A 19497-nucleotide genomic window follows, 5' to 3' on the forward strand; every position below is an offset into this window, starting at 1 on the left:
ATTAATTTAATTGCTATATTTGACGAATCGAGTGCACGCGACTAATGTAATGCTTAGGAAGTGACCGACCCGATAAGATCGAAAGATAGGGGAGGGAAATATACTATTTAATTATGACGACTAAATTAATAAGATCGAGAGATAAGTTAATTTAGGCTTTTAAATCACTTTTCAGGGCGAGAGTCAGTACTAGTGATATTAGGGACCCGTAGCTAGATCGAAAGATGCTACCTGTTAAGAATGGACCGAGAGGACTTCTTATTTTCCTGGCTTACGTGATTATCTCAGACTTACCTAGATATCCTCGCCGAAACTACAGTGAACCGATCATCTTAGCATCCTTTTAATATTTGATTTCATCTTATTTCTTTAATTACTCATTTATTTACCTTAGTTTAGTTTTAATTTGATTGCCTTTAGTTATAGAACTGTTCAAAACAAACCCCCACTCATTTGTTACTTTAGACTAAAATTAGACAACTATTAAATGCATCGCCACTCTGTGGTTCGACCCTGACTGCCGCTATCTATAGTAGTAGTTTGGATTTATAAATTTATCTTTGGTACTCTACGACGGTATCAAATTTTGGCGCCGTTGCCGGGGAGGCAATTGTTTAAATTTTTAGTTGTTTTCATTTTAGTATTTTTCTTAGTTTAAGGGACATCTGTTCCTTAAACTATTCTCAAATTCTACTTGTAGTTTCTTCTTATGCGCAGGTCATAGGGTGGTGAATTGAGACCATTAGAGCCTGAGATCGAAAGGACTTTGCATGAGTTGAGACGATCAACTAGAGTATTGCCGACAGAGGAAGAGCTGAGTACTCTATCCAGTTACTACGAGAACGAGCTATTTGAGGAGGATCCACCTTCATCTCCTATTTCTACTTCTTCAGCTGAGACAGTTACATCTCCAGATATGGCTGAAGAAGCAAGTATATCCAGTCACTCCGAGCCAAAAGCCGAAAATCTCTATAAGAGATTCGCATTGCCAGCCGGGACGGAAGGGAAATTCGAACCGAAACCGTCTTACATTAATTTGGTTGAGAGAAACCAATTTGGGGGAGCTGCAAATGAAGATGCAGCTAAACATATGGAGACATTCGTTGACTACTGTTGTTCCATACCCCCACCAGCAGGTGTGAGCCAGGACCAGGTGAAGGAGACAATGTTCATATTCTCGCTTCGTTATGCTGCAAGGGAATGGTACCGAGATCTGGATAGAGCTGCTAACGGGATTACTGACTGGAATTCGCTGGCCCTAGCATTCTATAAGAAATATTTCTCTGCATCGAAGACCAATGCGATTAGATCTCAGATCACAAGCTTTATTTAGGGCCCTGATGAGGATTTTCATGACTCATGGGTCCGTTTCAAGAGACTGGTGCGAACGATTCCGCACCATGGGTTTGAGAAATGGTTTCTGTGCAACCAATTCTATAATGATCTTTATGATGATTAGAGAGCTATCCTTGATGCTGCAGCTAATGGGAGATTTCAAGAAAATAGCGGTGAGACAAAGGGGTGGAAAATCATCGATGACCTGGCCACCCATAAAGCTGAGCATGGGAATTCTAGAGGAAATCAGAGAAGATCAGCTGAATCTCCTGCTGTAGCTGCAATAGAAGCCCTTACTGCGACATTCGACAAGATAGATTTTGGGGGATCCCAAAAAGGAGGTATATATAAAGTTAATGCAGTTTTAGACGGTCCCTTTACATGCAAAAGATGTGGAGGAGAAGGACATGTTTCGGAGTTTTGTACTAGTTCGAATGAAACATGTGCTATGTTTTAACATTATAGGCAGACTGGTCCTTATCCTGATCCTTCTAATGTCCACCCCAATTTGAGGTGGACTAACCAAAATGTCCTTAATCCGGGTCCACAGCAGCAGCAGAATTATGTGCCCGCTCATAAGCAGCAGCAATATCAAAAGCATCCCTATGTGCCTCAGCAGCAGCAATTTCAAGGTTCTGATGTTTCTGAATTGAAAAACATGGTTTAGAATATGTCGGGTTTGCTGCAAAAGGAGTCTCTAGTTAGAGAGACTTCTACAAAAATGTTGGAGAGTCAAATTACCCAATTGGCAAGCAAAAGTGCAACTAGAGCTCCGGGGCATTTACCGTCGTAGCCGGATCGAAAAGAGACTCTAAATGCGATCACTTTGAGGAGTGGGTGTACCCTTCATGGGCCCGCTATGGTCGAATATGTTACTGAAAAAGATGAGGCGGAACCGAACAAGAAAAAGGCCGGAATGAACAGTAGCAAGAAAAAGACGATCAGCAGGTATGTCAGTCGATCGACTGACACACATGGTCGATCGACCAGCCCGCGTAACAGTACAACTTCTGGTCCTGAGGAAGCCAGTCGATCGACTGACCTGAATGGTCGATCGACTGAAGGTGCTGCTGATCGTGAACCTTTTCGTCCTCCAATGCCAGATAACTTGAGGGACCACTTATTTCGGGGTACGACGATTCCGAAATTATTGAGGCAAGATCCAAATGCTGATGGGTGAGTTCCGGTTCCAAAGTATGACCCCTGACGGTTAATGGTTCATTCCTGAGACGGTCTAAAGAAGGTTCGAGCTACAACAAGGACAAGGTAGTGGATTTTCAGCCTAAGTCCACTGATGCCGGTATGAGAGACCTAGAGGAGAGGGCTAAGTTGCTTCTTACAGCCCCTTACCCAGAGAGATTGGTGCCGACAAAGGAACAGGTATCGTTTAACAAATTTGAAAATGTTATTCGTAGTTTAAATGTGCAAGTTCCTTTCCTTGAATTAGTTAATCAAGTGCCTGCTTACACGAAATTTATGAAGCAACTTTTGTCAAAAAAGAAGTCACTTGATACTGTGCAATCTGTCGCACTAACTGAGGAGTCATGTTCCTATTTGACTCATACTGCACCTCATAAGTTAGCTGACCTTGGTAGCTTTTTTATTTCTTGTAATATTGGTACTTTCTCAATTGAGAAGGCATTATGTGATCTAGGAGCTAGCATTAGTGTTATGCCTTTGAGTCTTGCTAAGAAATTAAAATTGACTAGGTTTGCAGTTACTAACATGACAAAGATCTGATGGTGATCGTTCTCGCGGTCCAAATATAGGAGTCTTAGAGGATATTCCTGTGCAAATAGGAAAGTTCTTTTTCCCAGTTGACTTCGTTGTACTAGATATACCCGAGGATGCTCACATTCCTATCATTTTGGGTAGACCATTTCTGCACACTGCTGGTGCAGTTATAGATGTTGGCTCAGGGACATTGACCTTTAAAGTAGGGAAACAGTCCATTATTTTTGCCCAGACCGCTAAGAAGAAAGATCCTGTGTGGCCAGTCACTTGAAATACGATTTCTGAGAAGAAATCTTATTTTGTGCTTTCTGATATGCCTGCCCCTATGCCTATTACTGCTATAACACCTCCGCCCCAGATAGGGAGCAAATTGGAGGAAGATTCTTCTGTTTTGACTATTGCAGGAAATGGTTTGGGGAAGGAAGAGCCGCATGTTGCTCCAGCTGTGAAGGAGCCAATCGTTCAAAGAGGCGGCCAAGGATGTCTGAGCTATGCAACTGATGAGGAGCCAGTCAAGGTGACGGAGTCTGATTTGGATTTTGACGAGCCAGACGAGGTCATTGATTGGGAAGATGTTAGAGATGTTGATCCGTCGAGTTCTGCGGATATTGGAGTCGTTAGGAGCCCCGCTGAGGAGATGAGCACTGTAGAGGCTACTTCTTGTAGCCAGAAGCCGAGCAAGTGGGCCATTCCGTGGCCATTCTTGATCAACTATTAGTTGATTACGACTTTTCTAAAAGACATTTTATTGCTTTTGTTAGACTTTTTATTGCTTTGGTTTGCGCAAGACTTCGCTTTAATAAGTTTGCTTAGGATTTAAGGACTTTAGACTTTACATTTGGGTTTTACGCGATTTTAAGCGCGTTATTATGTGTATTTGCAGGTTCATAGACCATATTAGCTCAATTTATTGAGTTAATTCGAAGAAATCAGAAACTTACAGCAAGTTTCTCAGTCGATCGACTAGTTTGTATGGTCGATTGACTGAGCCGCGACTCCAGAGGCTTCTGTTACTGTCACCCTAATCGATCAACTGGCCTCTATGGTCGATCGACCGCTTCCCGCTGCTGTACATGTTCACGACCATTCCCCTGCTGTGTTTGGTCGATTGCGGAGTTGAGGGAGTCTTTTCTCCACCTTATTCTCCGATCCATTTCTGTTTTCTTCTATTTTTCTTATTTTGCACATGATTTTGCGTTTCGTAAATTGTCTTCTCGGAATTATGCGCGGTACTTTTGTCTTTTCAGGTACCTATGGTAGCACTGCTGGCTACTGAAACCTCCTAGCTCACGCTGGTTTGGGGAGGTTTCTTTTTTGCTGCGCTTAAAGTCTTGTGAGTTCCCGAGTTCCTTTTCATGTCTTGTTTAGTTATTTATCGCAAATTCCCATTTCCCTTGATTATTTTCTCACATGATTTTGCACAATGGGGACATTGTGTGATTTGGTTTGGGGAAGGGTTTTGCGTCGCATCTGCATTGTTTTTATTGCATTTCAGTTACACGTTTACATTTTTGTCTTGCATTGTTGTTTATTTTCCTCTCATATACAGAAAATTCAAAAAATTGAAAATTTTCAAAAATTCAAAAAAATTGCACGTTTATTTTAGCATATAGGTTGAGTCGGAACGGTAGTATTTCAATGATGACATTGCATTTTCATCTGTTTATGCCTAAGCCTTGCTAATTGACATGTTATTAGTAGAATCATATATGCATAGTCTACGAGTTTTTGTTAATTTATTCGCTGAATCTTGAGACTTGACTTAGATTTATGGCAAACTACTTATATTTCTGAGGTTTAGAGCTTATAACTGGTGACATTCATGACCGGTTTATCTAGGAATGTGAGTAGTTACTCCTTGTAAGACATGTTATATCAATATGCATAAATATGAACTTAATCTGTTTAATACCTGTATGCATTCGGGTTCGTGGTTAGTTGACACATGTGGAAGAGGTCGCCCCTGTATTCATTTTGCCCATAAGCTCCACACTGCCAAAAATAGCCTTTTTGTCCCGTTACTACATCCTACATTTAGCCTGCCCTTGTCAAGCTAGTAGTTTATGTTCTTGGGATTGTTATTTCGTTTTTGGTAGCTAATGCTTGTTTTGAGTTGGGAAGATGAAAAGGACAAGAAAGAAAAAAAAAAAGAAAAAGAAAGAAAAAATGATTCGGGAAAAAAAGAGGATCAGTCGATCGACCGTCCCACTTTGTCGATCGACTACTTGCTGTAGTAGCGAAAGGAAAAAAAATCAAAATCGCATAATTCAAAGTCTTTGTTAAATGGCGATTTTTGCTCCCATGTTGTATTTGTATCTTATGGGGAGTTGACTAATTGTGGAAATTGTGAGATTTATGCTTCTAATTAGCACCATTTCGATTGAAATATTAAGTTTGAAGTTGGTTGTTGTTATAATTTGGTTCCCTTAGTTACTAGCTTGGCTTTTAACTCTGTTTTTATCCAAATTTGTTTTAGCCCCTTCTTACCCGGCCCATTACCTCACATATCCATATTTACCTCGACACGTGTCATGGTCTTTTATGGTTGGAGTGCATATGTACGGTTGTAGAGATTATTTTCATATTAGACTGCATGCATGTTCTTATAGGTCGTATTTAGGTGAGAGTCGTTACAAAATCACTTCTTTCTATTTTTACATATATTCACCTGTGCCTACATGTGATATGAGCGACCCGTGACAGTCCATAATGATAAGTCTCTATAGTTGACAGTTCAGCAGTTTTTGACGACTACATAACTCGTTTGCATGATTCATATTGTTAATTGATTGTTGGTTGTTGCATTAAACTGGTTTAGGCTTTATAGTTGCATTTCGCTCTGAGATCGAACTCGTTCCATTAGGTCCTAGGATCGAGTCTAGTTCTTGCTTGGGGACAAGCAAGGGTTTGGTTTGGGGAAGTTTGATGCGTGACTATAATATGATGTTTTACACCTTATTTTACACGTATTTCAGAGCTCATTTGTGTAGTTTAAGCTACTATTTCCCCTATTTCCGTCTACTTTTGTGTTTTTGTGCAATATTGCAGAAATGTGAAGAATCCAGCGGGAAATGAGTCGAATCCGTCCCCAAGTACTTAGCATTGCATTTGACATGGAGTAAAGACTCGGGAAGCAAACTTGGTGCGTGTATCGAGGCCCGAAAGACGAATTTGCGAAGCTTTTGGAGCCAAGTACCTGTTGAAGTGGTCGATAGACCGATGCTCTTGGTCGATATACCAGAGTACGATTGTTAGAGGCTCCTGTACAGCGGACCTTGGTCGATCGACTGGTCCAAGTGGTCGATCGACCACCCCACGAGCTGACGGAAATTAAAAGACGAGAAAGCCCAATGTAATTAGGTTTTTGGAATAAAAGTTACGTAAGACTATCTATATAACGTAACTTTAGGTTTCAGAAGACCTTCATCTAATTTTAGGGAAATAATTAGAGTTCGATATCAAGTTTAGCATTAGATCTCATAATCATTCAATACAATCGGTTTTATTTGCTTTACTTTCATTCGTGCTTTCGGTTTCTTCCTTCCGACTCTTTACTTTCAGTTTATCTTTATTCGTTCATAGATTAGAATTGCGTAGAGTGGATTCTCAAGCCTTATTTCGTTTATGCATCTTATTTGTTTAATCTATTCAATCATGCATCAAATTTCATTAATTATTAATTTCATTGTTGTTATGAATTTTATCATGAGTAGCTAAACCCTTTGTGCTAGGATGTAGGGGACCTGTAGTGTAGGCGGCGTAGAATAGGTTGACCTGAGTCGCGCCATGGTCGATCGATCGCCTACCTACGGTCGATCGACCGCTCACGTGAGAATTGCTTCGACTTAATTAATTTAATTGCTATATTTTACGAATCGAGTGCACGCGACTAGTTGAATGCTTAGGAATTGACCGACCCGATAAGATCGAAAGATAGGGGAGGGAAATAGACTACTTTATTAAGACGACTAAATTAATAAGATCGAGAGATAAGTTAATTTAGGCTTTTAAATCACTTTTCAGGGCGAGAGTTAGTACTAGTGATATTAGGGACCCGTAGCTAGATCGAAAGATGCTACCTGTTAAGAATGGACCGAGAGGACTTCTTATTTTCCCGTCTTACGTGATTATCTCAGACTTACCTAGGATATCGCCGCCGAAACTACAGTGAACCGATCATCTTAGCATCCTTTTAATATTTGATTTCATGTTATTTCTTTAATTACTCATTTATTTACCTTAGTTTAGTTTTAATTTGATTGCCTTTAGTTATAGAACTATTCAAAACAAACCCCCACTCATTTGTTACTTTAAACTAAAATTAGACAACTATTATTTGCATCGCCTCTCTGTGGTTCGACCCTGACTGCCGCTATCTATAGTAGTAGTTTGGATTTATAAATTTATCTTTGGTACTCTACGACGGTATCAGTCCCTTAGAGAGAATGGGAACAGCATCAATCTCAAAGTATCCTCGGGCACTCCATTGTGTTTGGGTGATTGTAGTTGCTCGGTTTGAGAAGTTTAGAAGGTAATCCGAACCCTTAATAAAGTCCTACTCCCTGTAGCTCGAAAAAGCCTTTCCGGTTCTGGGTCACTAAAAAAAGGATTCCCGTTTCTTCTAGACATACACTTTAACAAATCGTTAGTCTCCTAGTGTTTTTAGGTACTAGGGATAAACAATAACATAATCACTTTACAAGAAACAAGACATTACTCAAATAAGCAAACAAAAGACGCCAAGACTAAAGCTAAGACTCTTAACTAACTAAGTACAATCTAATGTCATCCTTGGCAACGACGCCGTTTTGATGACCGAGTTTTGCCGTCAATTCTCACACTAAAAAGTATTTGTAATTAACCCAATTATAGTAGTATAATCGGGGTCGAACCACGAGGATGGAGTGGAGTTGTACTTAATTCGTTTAAATCAAAGTTTAGACAAGCAAATAAAAATTGAGATTTGTACCAACAACTAAGATAAACTAGAGCAATGTAAACAAAAGATGTGTAATCTATTAAGGGAAAAATACACTGCTACAAATCCAGGCAACCACAACGGTCCTTTAACAACGCTTATTCACGAAAATCACCAAAAGACGTTGTAGAATGGATTGCGCGAAATTTTACTAAACTTAATTACAACGGTTATGTGTTGTTAACCGTTGTTATTGGTTTTAACAACGGGTCAATATTGCACAACCGTTGTTAATATAAAAAATAATAACAACAGTTTACTCTGTAATACATTATAACCGTTGTTAATAATTTGGCGCAAAATTAGTGAAAAGTAATTACAATGGTTATATTAGAACCCGTTGTTAATACTTTTTAACAACGGTTGTCAAAGGAACCGTTGTTAATATATTATCTAATGACAACTGGTTTATGTGTAATAACCGTTGTCAATACTTTACCACAATATATACCACACAAACACAAATCAGCTACAGCCACAAACACAAACTCAAACACAAACACACAACCACACAACCACACTCTTTCTCATCGTCTCTTTCTCATCCTTGCTTTATCATCTCCGTCACTGTTGTTGTCATCGTCTCTTTCTTTCTCTAATTATCAGGTATATATCTATCGCTTTATGGTTTTAGGTTTTGTCATCTCTATAACAACCCGACCCACCACGGTCGTAACACAACCCAATAAGATGGGATATGTACCTTTGGGCCCATTACTTGTCCTCACTTAAGCCCAAAAGCACAAGGCCTTGTTACTAAGTGGTAGGTGGAAACATATCACAACCTCCTCAATTCCCCGATGTGGGACAACCTTACTCTCAATAACTTGGGGTGTTACAAACTCTCCCACTTAAATAACACAACGTCCTCGTTGTGCCCGGAGGCTGACCGCAACCAAGCCCAGAATCCTCCCCTGTTAAGTGTGTGACCCGGGTACTCCCGACCACAGGCTCACCACACGGTCGCAGGGTTTCTCTGATACCATTTATACAACCCGACCCACCACGGTCGTAACACAACCCAATAAGATGGGATATGTACCTTTGGGCCCATTACTTGTCCTCACTTAAGCCTAAAAGCACAAGACCTTGTTACTAAGTGGTAGGTGGAAACATATCACAACCTCCTCAATTCCCCGATGTGGGACAACCTTACTCTCAATAACTTGGGGTGTTACAATCTCCGTCATTATTGTTCTTTCTCTAATTATTTTATTTGCATGTGTTTTTCTCCGTCATTGTTCTTTCTCCAATTATTATTCGCTTAGTTTTTCTGCGTTTATTAGTAAAACAAATTAAATAAAATAAAACAAAGAATATGATCGAGAGGATAGTAAAACAAATCCACATTTAACATACATAAACTTAATTAATTAATATATATATACATAAACTTAATGCATTGCTAAAAATACAATTCTTAGATGTTCATATAGGGATGCATTCTCTTCTATGATATTCATCCTCTCCTCCTTTGCTATTTGGAGGTTTCGTTCCGCAGATGCAATATCTTCATATAGCTGCATTATATGCGGCTCTAACAAGCCATTTTGTTTTGCGTCCTTGAGTGGGATCCGAGCATCCTCAAGGAAGAGCATGTACTTCCTCTCGATTTCCTGCAAGCGGCGTATGAAACTTTTGTTATACTCGGTTATAATGCATGTTAAATGAATGGTATCATTCATTATTGAAGGAAGTTTGGAGTTTATTAGGTTTTATAGATTTAGGGTTTGGAGTTTAGGGTGGAGATAGTGATATAATAGATTGGTTATTGAGATAGTGGAATGAATTTATAATTAGTAATGTGTCGTTTGAGTTGTTTTTTAATTAATATGTTAAGGTTTGATGCTTAAATTAATACGAATTTTGTTTAGGAAGTTGTGCCATATCCCTGCTTCAAATCTTATAACCCTTCGCATTCCATATATTGTGTCCTTTCATGCAGAGATTTTGGCAGTAATAATGCATACATCTAGTAATATATAATTAATTGATGTAGGAGGGATTTTGGCAGTAATGCTTTGTATTTTTATTTTTTTTTAAAACAATAACAACGGTTATTTAAAAAAAAACCGTTTTCTTTAGTTATAACAACGGTTTTTTCTATTGCAACCGTTGTTATAACTTTCCCACCAAAAATTAGTCACACTTTCCACAACGGTTTTTTCTATTGTAACCGTTGTTATAACTTTCCCACCAAAAATTAGTCACACTTTCCACAACGAATGACTCGTAACGACAACGGTTTTTAACCGTTGTTAATAGTTTTCACAACGGGTTTCTTAAAAAAACCAACCGTTGTTAAAACCTTTAACAACGGACGCTTTAACATCGTCCGCTTTTTTATATAACAACGGTCTTTAACCGTTGTTATAACCTATATCTGTAGTAGTGATAGGGTCTTTGGGTTCACCCGAGTAGGATGGGTGAGAAATTGGGGTTGACCAGATCTAGGGTAGTGGTCGCGTCAAGGTTTAGATGCCAATTTCTTAGCATCCAAGAATCCTCCACAAAGTCTTCACTTTGCTTCAAACCCTTCACATATACATTATCAACATCTCTTATCACTTTCATGTAAGGAAACGTTAAGCAAAAATCAACAAAAGGAATTAGATTTCACTCACACATTTCATCAAACACCTTAAGTGCATACATGTAAAAACCAAACCTTTACCCAAAACCAATATGTCAACTACCCATAATCATCACCCAAAGCCTACTTAAGATCCCCCGAAACCTTAAAAGGATCTACTCACACGTAGTTGATGGAGAAATGTAAACAATTGGAGAAACACATGCATACATGGTAATAAACATGATACAACAACTAAAAAGGAAATGGAAATGTGAACAATTGAGAATTAAACTAAAAAGATATGGAATTGTACCAACAATGAGGAAAGATTGAGCCTTGCATTAATAATTGGAAGAAATTCTTCAACAATTTTCTATTACTAGCCAGATACCCAAATGTAAACTATCCAACTAAACTAGATCTAGGCTAAATTTCTAAGTAATTAAGGTTTAATTAGGGAAAGATTAAAATTTGGATTAAGGAAACTTGCATAAAATTAGGAGAAAATTTAGATCTAGGGTATTGTGTCTAAAAGGAATTAGGGAGGGGTATTTATAGTTTACACCAATTTTTAGGTCAAAAATTACAAAGGTAGGAAATATTCAGCCGAGGGGTCTGAGCCGGCTGACCGGCCGCCGGTGGACCACTCGGCTGGGAGATCCCTGTAAGTTTCACTTCAATTTCTTGGTCATCAGATGTTCCCAGCCGGTGTGCTGGCCGGCTAGGAGTCTTTTGTGGTTTTCCTTCAATCTTTGAGGTCATCAGGTATGCACAGCCTGGCTGCCGGCTTCCTGTGCCCTACCCGGCTGAAAGTCCCTTGCTTCTTTTCTCCTCTTTTCTTCCCTTGGCTCGTTGGGGTGGATGGCCAGCCGGCTGGGACACTCTTCCCAGCTTCTTCTCTTCTTCTTTCCTATGCAATATTCAAAACGACCTAGCTCACTCCCATTACTTCCTTTCCGTCTCAAATCCTACAACATGAGACACAAATTCATAGAACGAGAAATAGGGAAAAAAATGCAAGTAATAGGTATAAAAAACGTCTCAAAATAGATCAAAATACATAGAAAAGAAGGGGAATTATGAACAAATAAACACATATCAACTACCATCCAGTCTAAGTGAATGACTCCTATATCTTTGTCAATCCTCATCCCAAGTTTTGGGCCAACATTCATAGCAACAAGCTTCCAGCTTATCACCTGCTAGACACATTGCTCACCAGTTGATCAGAAATATCAAATGAGTCACCATATGTAGTTTATAAAAATGAATACACAACAAAACACACACGTCAACTAATAGCTCCGTCAGAATCAAGCTCATAAAGTACAACAACCATAACCACATATCTAACACCCCCATCTACCAAGGAGCCTTAACAAGACTTTAGCAGATACGTGCATTACCATCTCGATTGCCCGAGAAATAGTATATAATGTAATACTACAGTTTTCTATGTCTTTGGGTACTCCATCGAGTGGGGCTTACTCTGTCGAGTAAGTATGTTTGGTTTACGAAACAGTGTTCTGCTGATGCGTACTCGATCGAGTTGGTGTGGCATTCGATCGAGTAAGGGTCACTCGATCGAGTAAGTGACTTACTTGATCGAGTAAGTTGGTTCTGCGGGTCGTTTTCTCGGGTTTTGATAACAACGCGAGAAGGTTATAAAAAAAATATTTTGTCATTTCTTTTTCACTCTTTCTTCATTCTAAACTTTTCAAAAGATAACACAAGTTACGTAGCTTTCCCTTCTCACATTGCTATCAAATCCTAAAGGCTAGAGTCGTCGGATCGTAGAGTTCTTTAACGTCGTTGAGACCATCTCATCGTGGGTAAGCCTCTAGTATAATTTTTATATCGTTTCATTGATTTAAGTTGAAACCCTAATTGGGTAAATTGGGGGTTTTGGGATTATTGTGTTTATTAGATGGTGATTGCATGATTGTATTTTTGATAGGAGGTGATTGCGTTGAAGAACGATTTTGATTAGCTGCTTTGTAACGATCTTGTGATTGCTTATTCCAAGTAGGAATTCCTACTCAGGTATTGGTTACATACATGTTGGTTGGTTGATTAATTGTTGGTGGTTGTTGATTAATAACATTTGTTTATATTGTATTGGAATTGGTGATTGTTGATTTTGTAGTTTGCTTGTGATTGTTTGTGTGTGGTTCTCGAGGTGCGTCCTCGGCTGAGTGGAGTCATTTGCGGGAGTGGCTTCACGCCCTTGATTCGCCCTTTGTGGAACCCGCCATAGAAGGGATGTGCACATTAATGATAATGGGTTATCGCTCGGATGAGATGAGCGGGGCTTAGGTGGGTACGGCTGCGGTCCCCCACTGGCGGCGAGGAATATCTGTTGCAATGAGTATTCTGGCAGGACTACACACTTTATTGTGTAGTCAGGTGTGTGGAGTTATGACGGAGTTTGGGTAATGTGTGTCTTGTATCTTATATATTGTGTTTTGTGTAATTAGTAACTGACCCCGTTTAAATGTTTTAAAAACTGTGGTGATCCATTCGGGGGTGGTGAGCAGTTGTCAAGCAGGTATACTATGGATGCGAGCGGGATTAGATGGGGATGGAGTCGCCACGAGTCTGATAGTAGTCTTCCGCTGTGTTATCATGAGACCTGTTGTACTTTGATTTTAGAACAGTTGTAGTTTTCTTTACAGTTGGTTTTGTTGTAATCACTTAAACTTACCTATTAAAGTACGTTCTTTTATGGTCTATTTGATATTCATTGCCTCGGGTAACCGAGATGGTAGCACTTTCATGCATTGGGTGGTCTTGGTAAGACACCTTGGTGTATTGGGGTGTTACAAAGTGGTATTAAAGCGACGATTTTGGAACCTATAATTAATGAACCTAATGAATCTAGGGAGTCAAAATAAAATGAACCCGGGTAGGAGTTGTTAGGAGCTAATGCAAAGGCTTGGGAGACGTCCTAAAGTCGCGAACTCGTCCTACAACTTTAAACCGGTCACTATGGGGGTGTTATGGGACCGCTATATGTTTACTAATGTTCTATTGCATATGTTGGATGAATATGTATATATATGAATTTGTCGGATGAATGGTATGTTGTTGAATGGAGGATGTGGTGAAAAGGATGAAAGTAATTGTATATGGAAATAGGATTAGTGGTTAAGCTACTTGTTTACTGTTATTTCATATGCATATGATGGATAAAGTGTATGATGAATGATTTGGTGGAAAAAGGTGAAGTAATATTGCATAAGAATATGATTTCATGATTTAAGCATGTTTATATGACGGAAGTGAATTTTTATAATGTTGTTATGTTAGTAACATGTGAATATAATGTTTGCGTTTGATGTATACATACATATATATTTTGTTGCGAAAAGTTATAAAATAAAAGCATGCGGGCATAACGTGATTGGTAAGTTAAATATTATATGAGCATGATAGATGTTATTGTTTGGCTTTTGGTAGATAGTAACATGTGGTTAAGGATACCGGTTTTACAAGTATCGAGCCGCTTTTGTTTACTTTGTTGATGTTTAAGTTGTTTGAAAGGGAAAATCAAATAGTTATGTTGTTCAATCACAAAGAAGTGTCTTTAAAATTTTATAATATTTTGATGTGATTCCACTTGTAGGTGATAGCTTGTTCTTTTACGATTCTAACGATAGGTCACACACCCAAAATGACCAAGAAACGAGTGAGATATGACCGTTTTACGAAAATTGGACAGTTTTGAGAAATGCGTATGGTACTCGATTGAGTAGTCCTTACTCGATCGAGTACCCCTTACTCAATCGAGTAGCCCTGGTAATTTATTATACATGCTTCTGACCTTCACCTACTCGATCGAGTAGGCTGTACTCGATCTAGTGACCCCTATTTTGGGTCATATGCTTATCTTTTTACCTCGTCGCAAATCATGTTTAATTCAAAGGTGCACTTTTGTTTCTTTATGCATTGTTTTACGTATGTGTTGGTTCTGATGCTTAAGTTACCAGATCTTATGATGTAATAAGTAATACCTTGTGATGGGTATGAGTTTGGTAGGGAGGACATGCGTTATATGTGGTTGTGTTGGATAGTGGAAAAGGGGAAGGGAAGATTGATGAGTTTATTGAGGTATGGAGCATGTTTTGTAAGATGTGGTGAGGGATATGATTGCAAGTTTGGGTAATATGAGGTAAGTATATATGGGCAAGGGCTGATGTAAGTGTAAGGAACGTGAGAATGAAAAAGATGAGATGAGGGATACGAATATTGGCAAATTGGAATGTGTAAGGATTTATGGAGGGAGATGGTTAGGAGTGTGTTGGTTAAGGATATATGTGATGAAAGGTCATTATAGAGGTATGGAAACGAATGGTATATAGTGAGATCGAGTTATGCAACGATGTGTAGGTAGTGGCCGAGTTTGGGAACTTGTATCATCAAGAGGTGAAACTAGTGTGTTATTTCTTTGGCAATTAACGGTATGAGATAAGTTTTGGTTTCTGGAAAAAAATGGAGAGTAAACTTTGCTTGTGTGGACGGATTGGTGACAAGTGTGAGTGATATCATGATGAGAGAAAATCCATGGTAAGAAAGAGTGAGATGAAACTGATATGAAATAAAGGGGCCTGAGTTTTGGAGCAATAAGAAGGTAACCGGAGCACTAAAGAGTTAGGTAGAAGAAATAAGGAGTTGAATTGTTAATTGATTTTGTCGAGTGTAAAAGGAAAAGAATGAGGGGAGTAAACTAGGAGAATGTTGACTGGAGTTATGTGATATAGAAATAAGGAATCGTCGAGACGTATAATACTACCATGAGGGTGTGAGTTAATGATTATATAGGAATTTCAGGACGACATGTTAGTCATGAGTTTCGGGGAATTTATGGCAGTAAAAAGTTGGTAGAGTATTTGCACGGTACGAGATTTTGGTGGTGAGTTATGTGACGATACAATTAAAAAAAGAATTGGAATGAATGTTCAGGTAAATTTTGTTGATGGATTTGCCGTTTGATATTTGGGATGGTAACCGAAGATGGGAAAGGAACCGTGTTATTTAGAGGTGGGTGTAAGAGATTTGTTATACGAACGTTGGTGGTGTTCTGGTGTTGTCACTAGTGGTTAAGGGTGATGATAAGTAGGAAGGATAGCCATTCTAAAGAGGCTGATTTTGTAGAGGCCGGATTGATATGTATGGTTGTGAGAGTGTATGAGATGTGGGTGTAGGAGGCATTTACTAGTATTTGAGTATTAATGGCATGGTTACATTTGTCATGAGGAGGTCATAGTGATGCGAATGGGAGAATGTGCTATGAAGGGCATGCGAGTTAAACTCGGGCGAGCGATAACCTTTATCAAGTGGTAACTTACGTGATCAGGATTGACTAGTTGGATGTGATTACGGGTCTATGATGTGCATAAATGTTTGTGTGAGGTTCTGACCTAACGAGAAGTGGTATGGTGTGATAGTTATAAAGTTGTTATCTGAATGTTCTGTAATATATATTGGGTACGGTAACCTAATTGAATGATATTCAAAAAGTAATAATTTGAGTGATCTAGCATGGCTAGTTATACTTGTATGTGTATTCATGATATATATTTATTCCGTGTAATATGTTGCGTTGTGATCTAATAAAGCGACTTTGAGTAGTTTTCTTGTCCGGAAAGTTATACTGAGTCAGTGTTTATAGGAATTGTGTAAGTTGCGATGACTATCGATGTGGCTATTGTGCCTCGGATGGTGATACGGGCATGGTACTTCGTGTTGTGATGCGGGTATTTTCGGGCTGCGGTGCAGCTGTTGGTGGCGGTGTTGTGATGCCGTGATCGGTTGTGGTGGAGTAGGAGGGATGATTACGATACGAGTTTTCAAAAGTACATACCAATTATACATAGATTGTTGCTTTGTTTACTGCTGTTTCCTACGAGTTTCAATTTGGACAGATAGACGGTTGTATTGTTTATTGATGTTTCCTACCAATTTCAGCTTGGGAGTGAGGGTAGAGTATGATATGGAAGAGAGTTGTGTATGTTTCTGTTGTTGTCATGGTATAGTGATATCCTATTGATGGGACACAGTTGCGAGAGGTTGTTGAAGTACTTGTGATCTTTTTTTCGAGGAGGCATTGGTTGACATAGTAATGGCAAGTGATTTGTGGAACATGTGTTGTACTGATCTGAAAGCTGCAGGTGGTTCATATTATTTTATTGGGACAGTGAGTATAGGATGTTGGAAATTAGTATCATGTTAAGTTGTGGATGATTTGTGGTAATAAAGGGAGAGCTTGAGGATCTAGTGAGAGTGTGTGTAACAATTGTGGATCGTGAATTATATTTATGGAGATAAGTGCATGTATAGAGGAGTATGTTGTTTTGCGGTAATATTAAAGATTTGGCGTGGTGATTTTGCTGAGGATTTTATGGTATAGGTTAGATAGAATGAATTGAGGAATGAGGACTGTTAGAGGAAGAGAGGTCTGGATATAGGAATGGTTGTAGGTGTTGAGGTTATAGTCGGTTATCGTTGACATGCGGTGGTGATGAGGATTTTGGGATGTAGAGCAAAGGATCTAGTATTAGTGGGTTACAAGGACGTAACATTTATCTTAAGAGGAGTAGGATGCGACAAAGAGAGTTTGATGGTTGTACATGTTGCGGTATAATTGGAAGTTTGAGTGTTGGTGTAGAATAAAGGATGGATTTGTGTTGTGGCTGATTTTGTTAAAGGTCATGGCCGTGCTTGTAGTAGTGCGATGTTTACGAATAAGAGAATAATTCGATAGTGTTGACAGTTGGATGATGATGTTTATGAGTTCGATAGTGTTGACAGGTTGATGATGATGTTTATGAGTGTGAGTAATTTTCGAGGGCGAAGTTCTTTTTTAGGGTGGTAGAATGTAACATTCCGTTTGATGTTTATAGGTGTCTTGATATTGGATTTTCTAGTGGATAATATGTTAGTGTGATGAAGCTCGCGGCGTTTGTGGATGGTATTTGGAAGTGTATGGAGTTAGTGTCAAGAGACTACAATGTGGTGGATACGATATCGTGAGCCATGTTGTGGAGGTAGGCATAGTTGGTGGATTTGGTGTTAAGAGTTCATGTGTTATAGGTTGGGTTGAACTTCGGGGACGAAGTTCTTTTTAAGGAGGGAAGACTGTAATACTACGGTTTTCAATGTCTTTGGGTACTCTATTGAGTGGGGCTTACTCTGTCGAGTAAGTATGTTTGGTTTACGAAACAGTGTTCTGCTGATGGGTACTCGATCGAGTAGGTGTGGCACTCGATCGAGTAAGGGTCACTCGATCGAGTAAGTGACTTAGTCGATCGAGTAAGTTGGTTATGCGGGTTGTTTTGCCGGGTTTTGATAACAACGCGAGAAGGTTATAAAAAACATATTTCGTCATTTCGTTTTCACTCTTACTTCATTCTAAACTTTTCACAAGAGAACACAAGTTATGTAGCTTTCCCTTCTCGCATTGCTATCAAATCCTAAGGGCTAGAGTCGTCGGATCGTGGAGTTCTTTACGCCGTTGAGACCGTCGCATCGTGGGTAAGTGTAACACCCCCATACTCCAAGTGCCTTACCAGGACCACTCAGGTATAAAGATGCTACCATCTCGGTTGCCCGAGACAATGATAATCATAAGACAATAACGAAACAACATTTAAATAGTATAACTTTAGTGAAAGGTTACAATCCAAAACCAAATACCAAAATACGGTTACATGTTCTCAAAACCAACTGTCTACTCAACTAAATGAAATTTCTAATGAACTACTCAGGCTACAGCGGAAGACTCTATCATCTGAAAGTGGCACATCCCAGCTATCCCATGTGACTCGACTCATAACTGCTCAACAACTGCTCACCATCCCCGAATGGATCACCACAGTTTTTAAAACAATAAATGGGGTCAGTACTAATCACACAATTTATATAATCCAACAACACAGTAAACAAACAGCTTTCAATCATCACAGATATCCTCTGAACTCCATTCCCACTGCACAATACTGACTACACACTAAAGTGTGTAGCCCTGCCAGAGTGCCCATCGCAACAGGTCACTTCACGCCGCCAGTGAGGGACCGCAGCCGTTCCCACCTAATCCCCGCTCATCTCCATCGAGCGATAAACCCAAATTCCTTAATGTGCACATCCCTTCTGTGGCGGGTTCCACAGAAGGCGAATAATGGGCGTGAAGCCACTCCCGCAAGTGACTACACTCAGCCAGGGACGCGCCCCGAAGAACACAGACAGATACAATCAATCACAACTACTATCAACAACCAAATCCAACAATGGTCACAATACGAGTATGATAATATTCAACAATCACAAAACACCAACAACACATTATGGGACTAATACTGAGTAGGGAAACCCTACCTGGAAAGCAACACAGTCAGACGATCTCAACAGCTGTTATCAAAAAGCCTCTTCTACGAATCCTCCTCCTAACATACAATCATATAATTACTACCAATCAAGAAATACAACAAAACCCCCAAATCCCCAAATTAGGGTTTAACTAACTTTAACGAAATATTATAAAAACAGTACGTAGATCTTACCCTCGACGCAAGGATTACAAAGGTATAAAGAAACACGAATTTCGACCTTCCAAGCTCCGGGATTTGCCAACAATGCGATTGATGCGAAGAACGTAGATTGTTTTCTCTTTTGAAAGTATTTAGGTTTGTAAAGTGTATTAAGAAAGTGACGGAAGTGATTATATACTAAATCGCATTATTAACAAAACCCGACAAATCATCCCCCCGTAAACCGGCTACTCGATCGAGTAGCTGACATACTCGATCGATTGCCTCCTACTCGATCGAGTATCCAGGTTACTCGATCGAGTACCCAACAGGTCAGAAACTATTTTAAA

Source organism: Silene latifolia, chromosome 11, assembly GCF_048544455.1.
Source record: "Silene latifolia isolate original U9 population chromosome 11, ASM4854445v1, whole genome shotgun sequence".
Lineage (NCBI taxonomy): Eukaryota > Viridiplantae > Streptophyta > Magnoliopsida > Caryophyllales > Caryophyllaceae > Silene > Silene latifolia.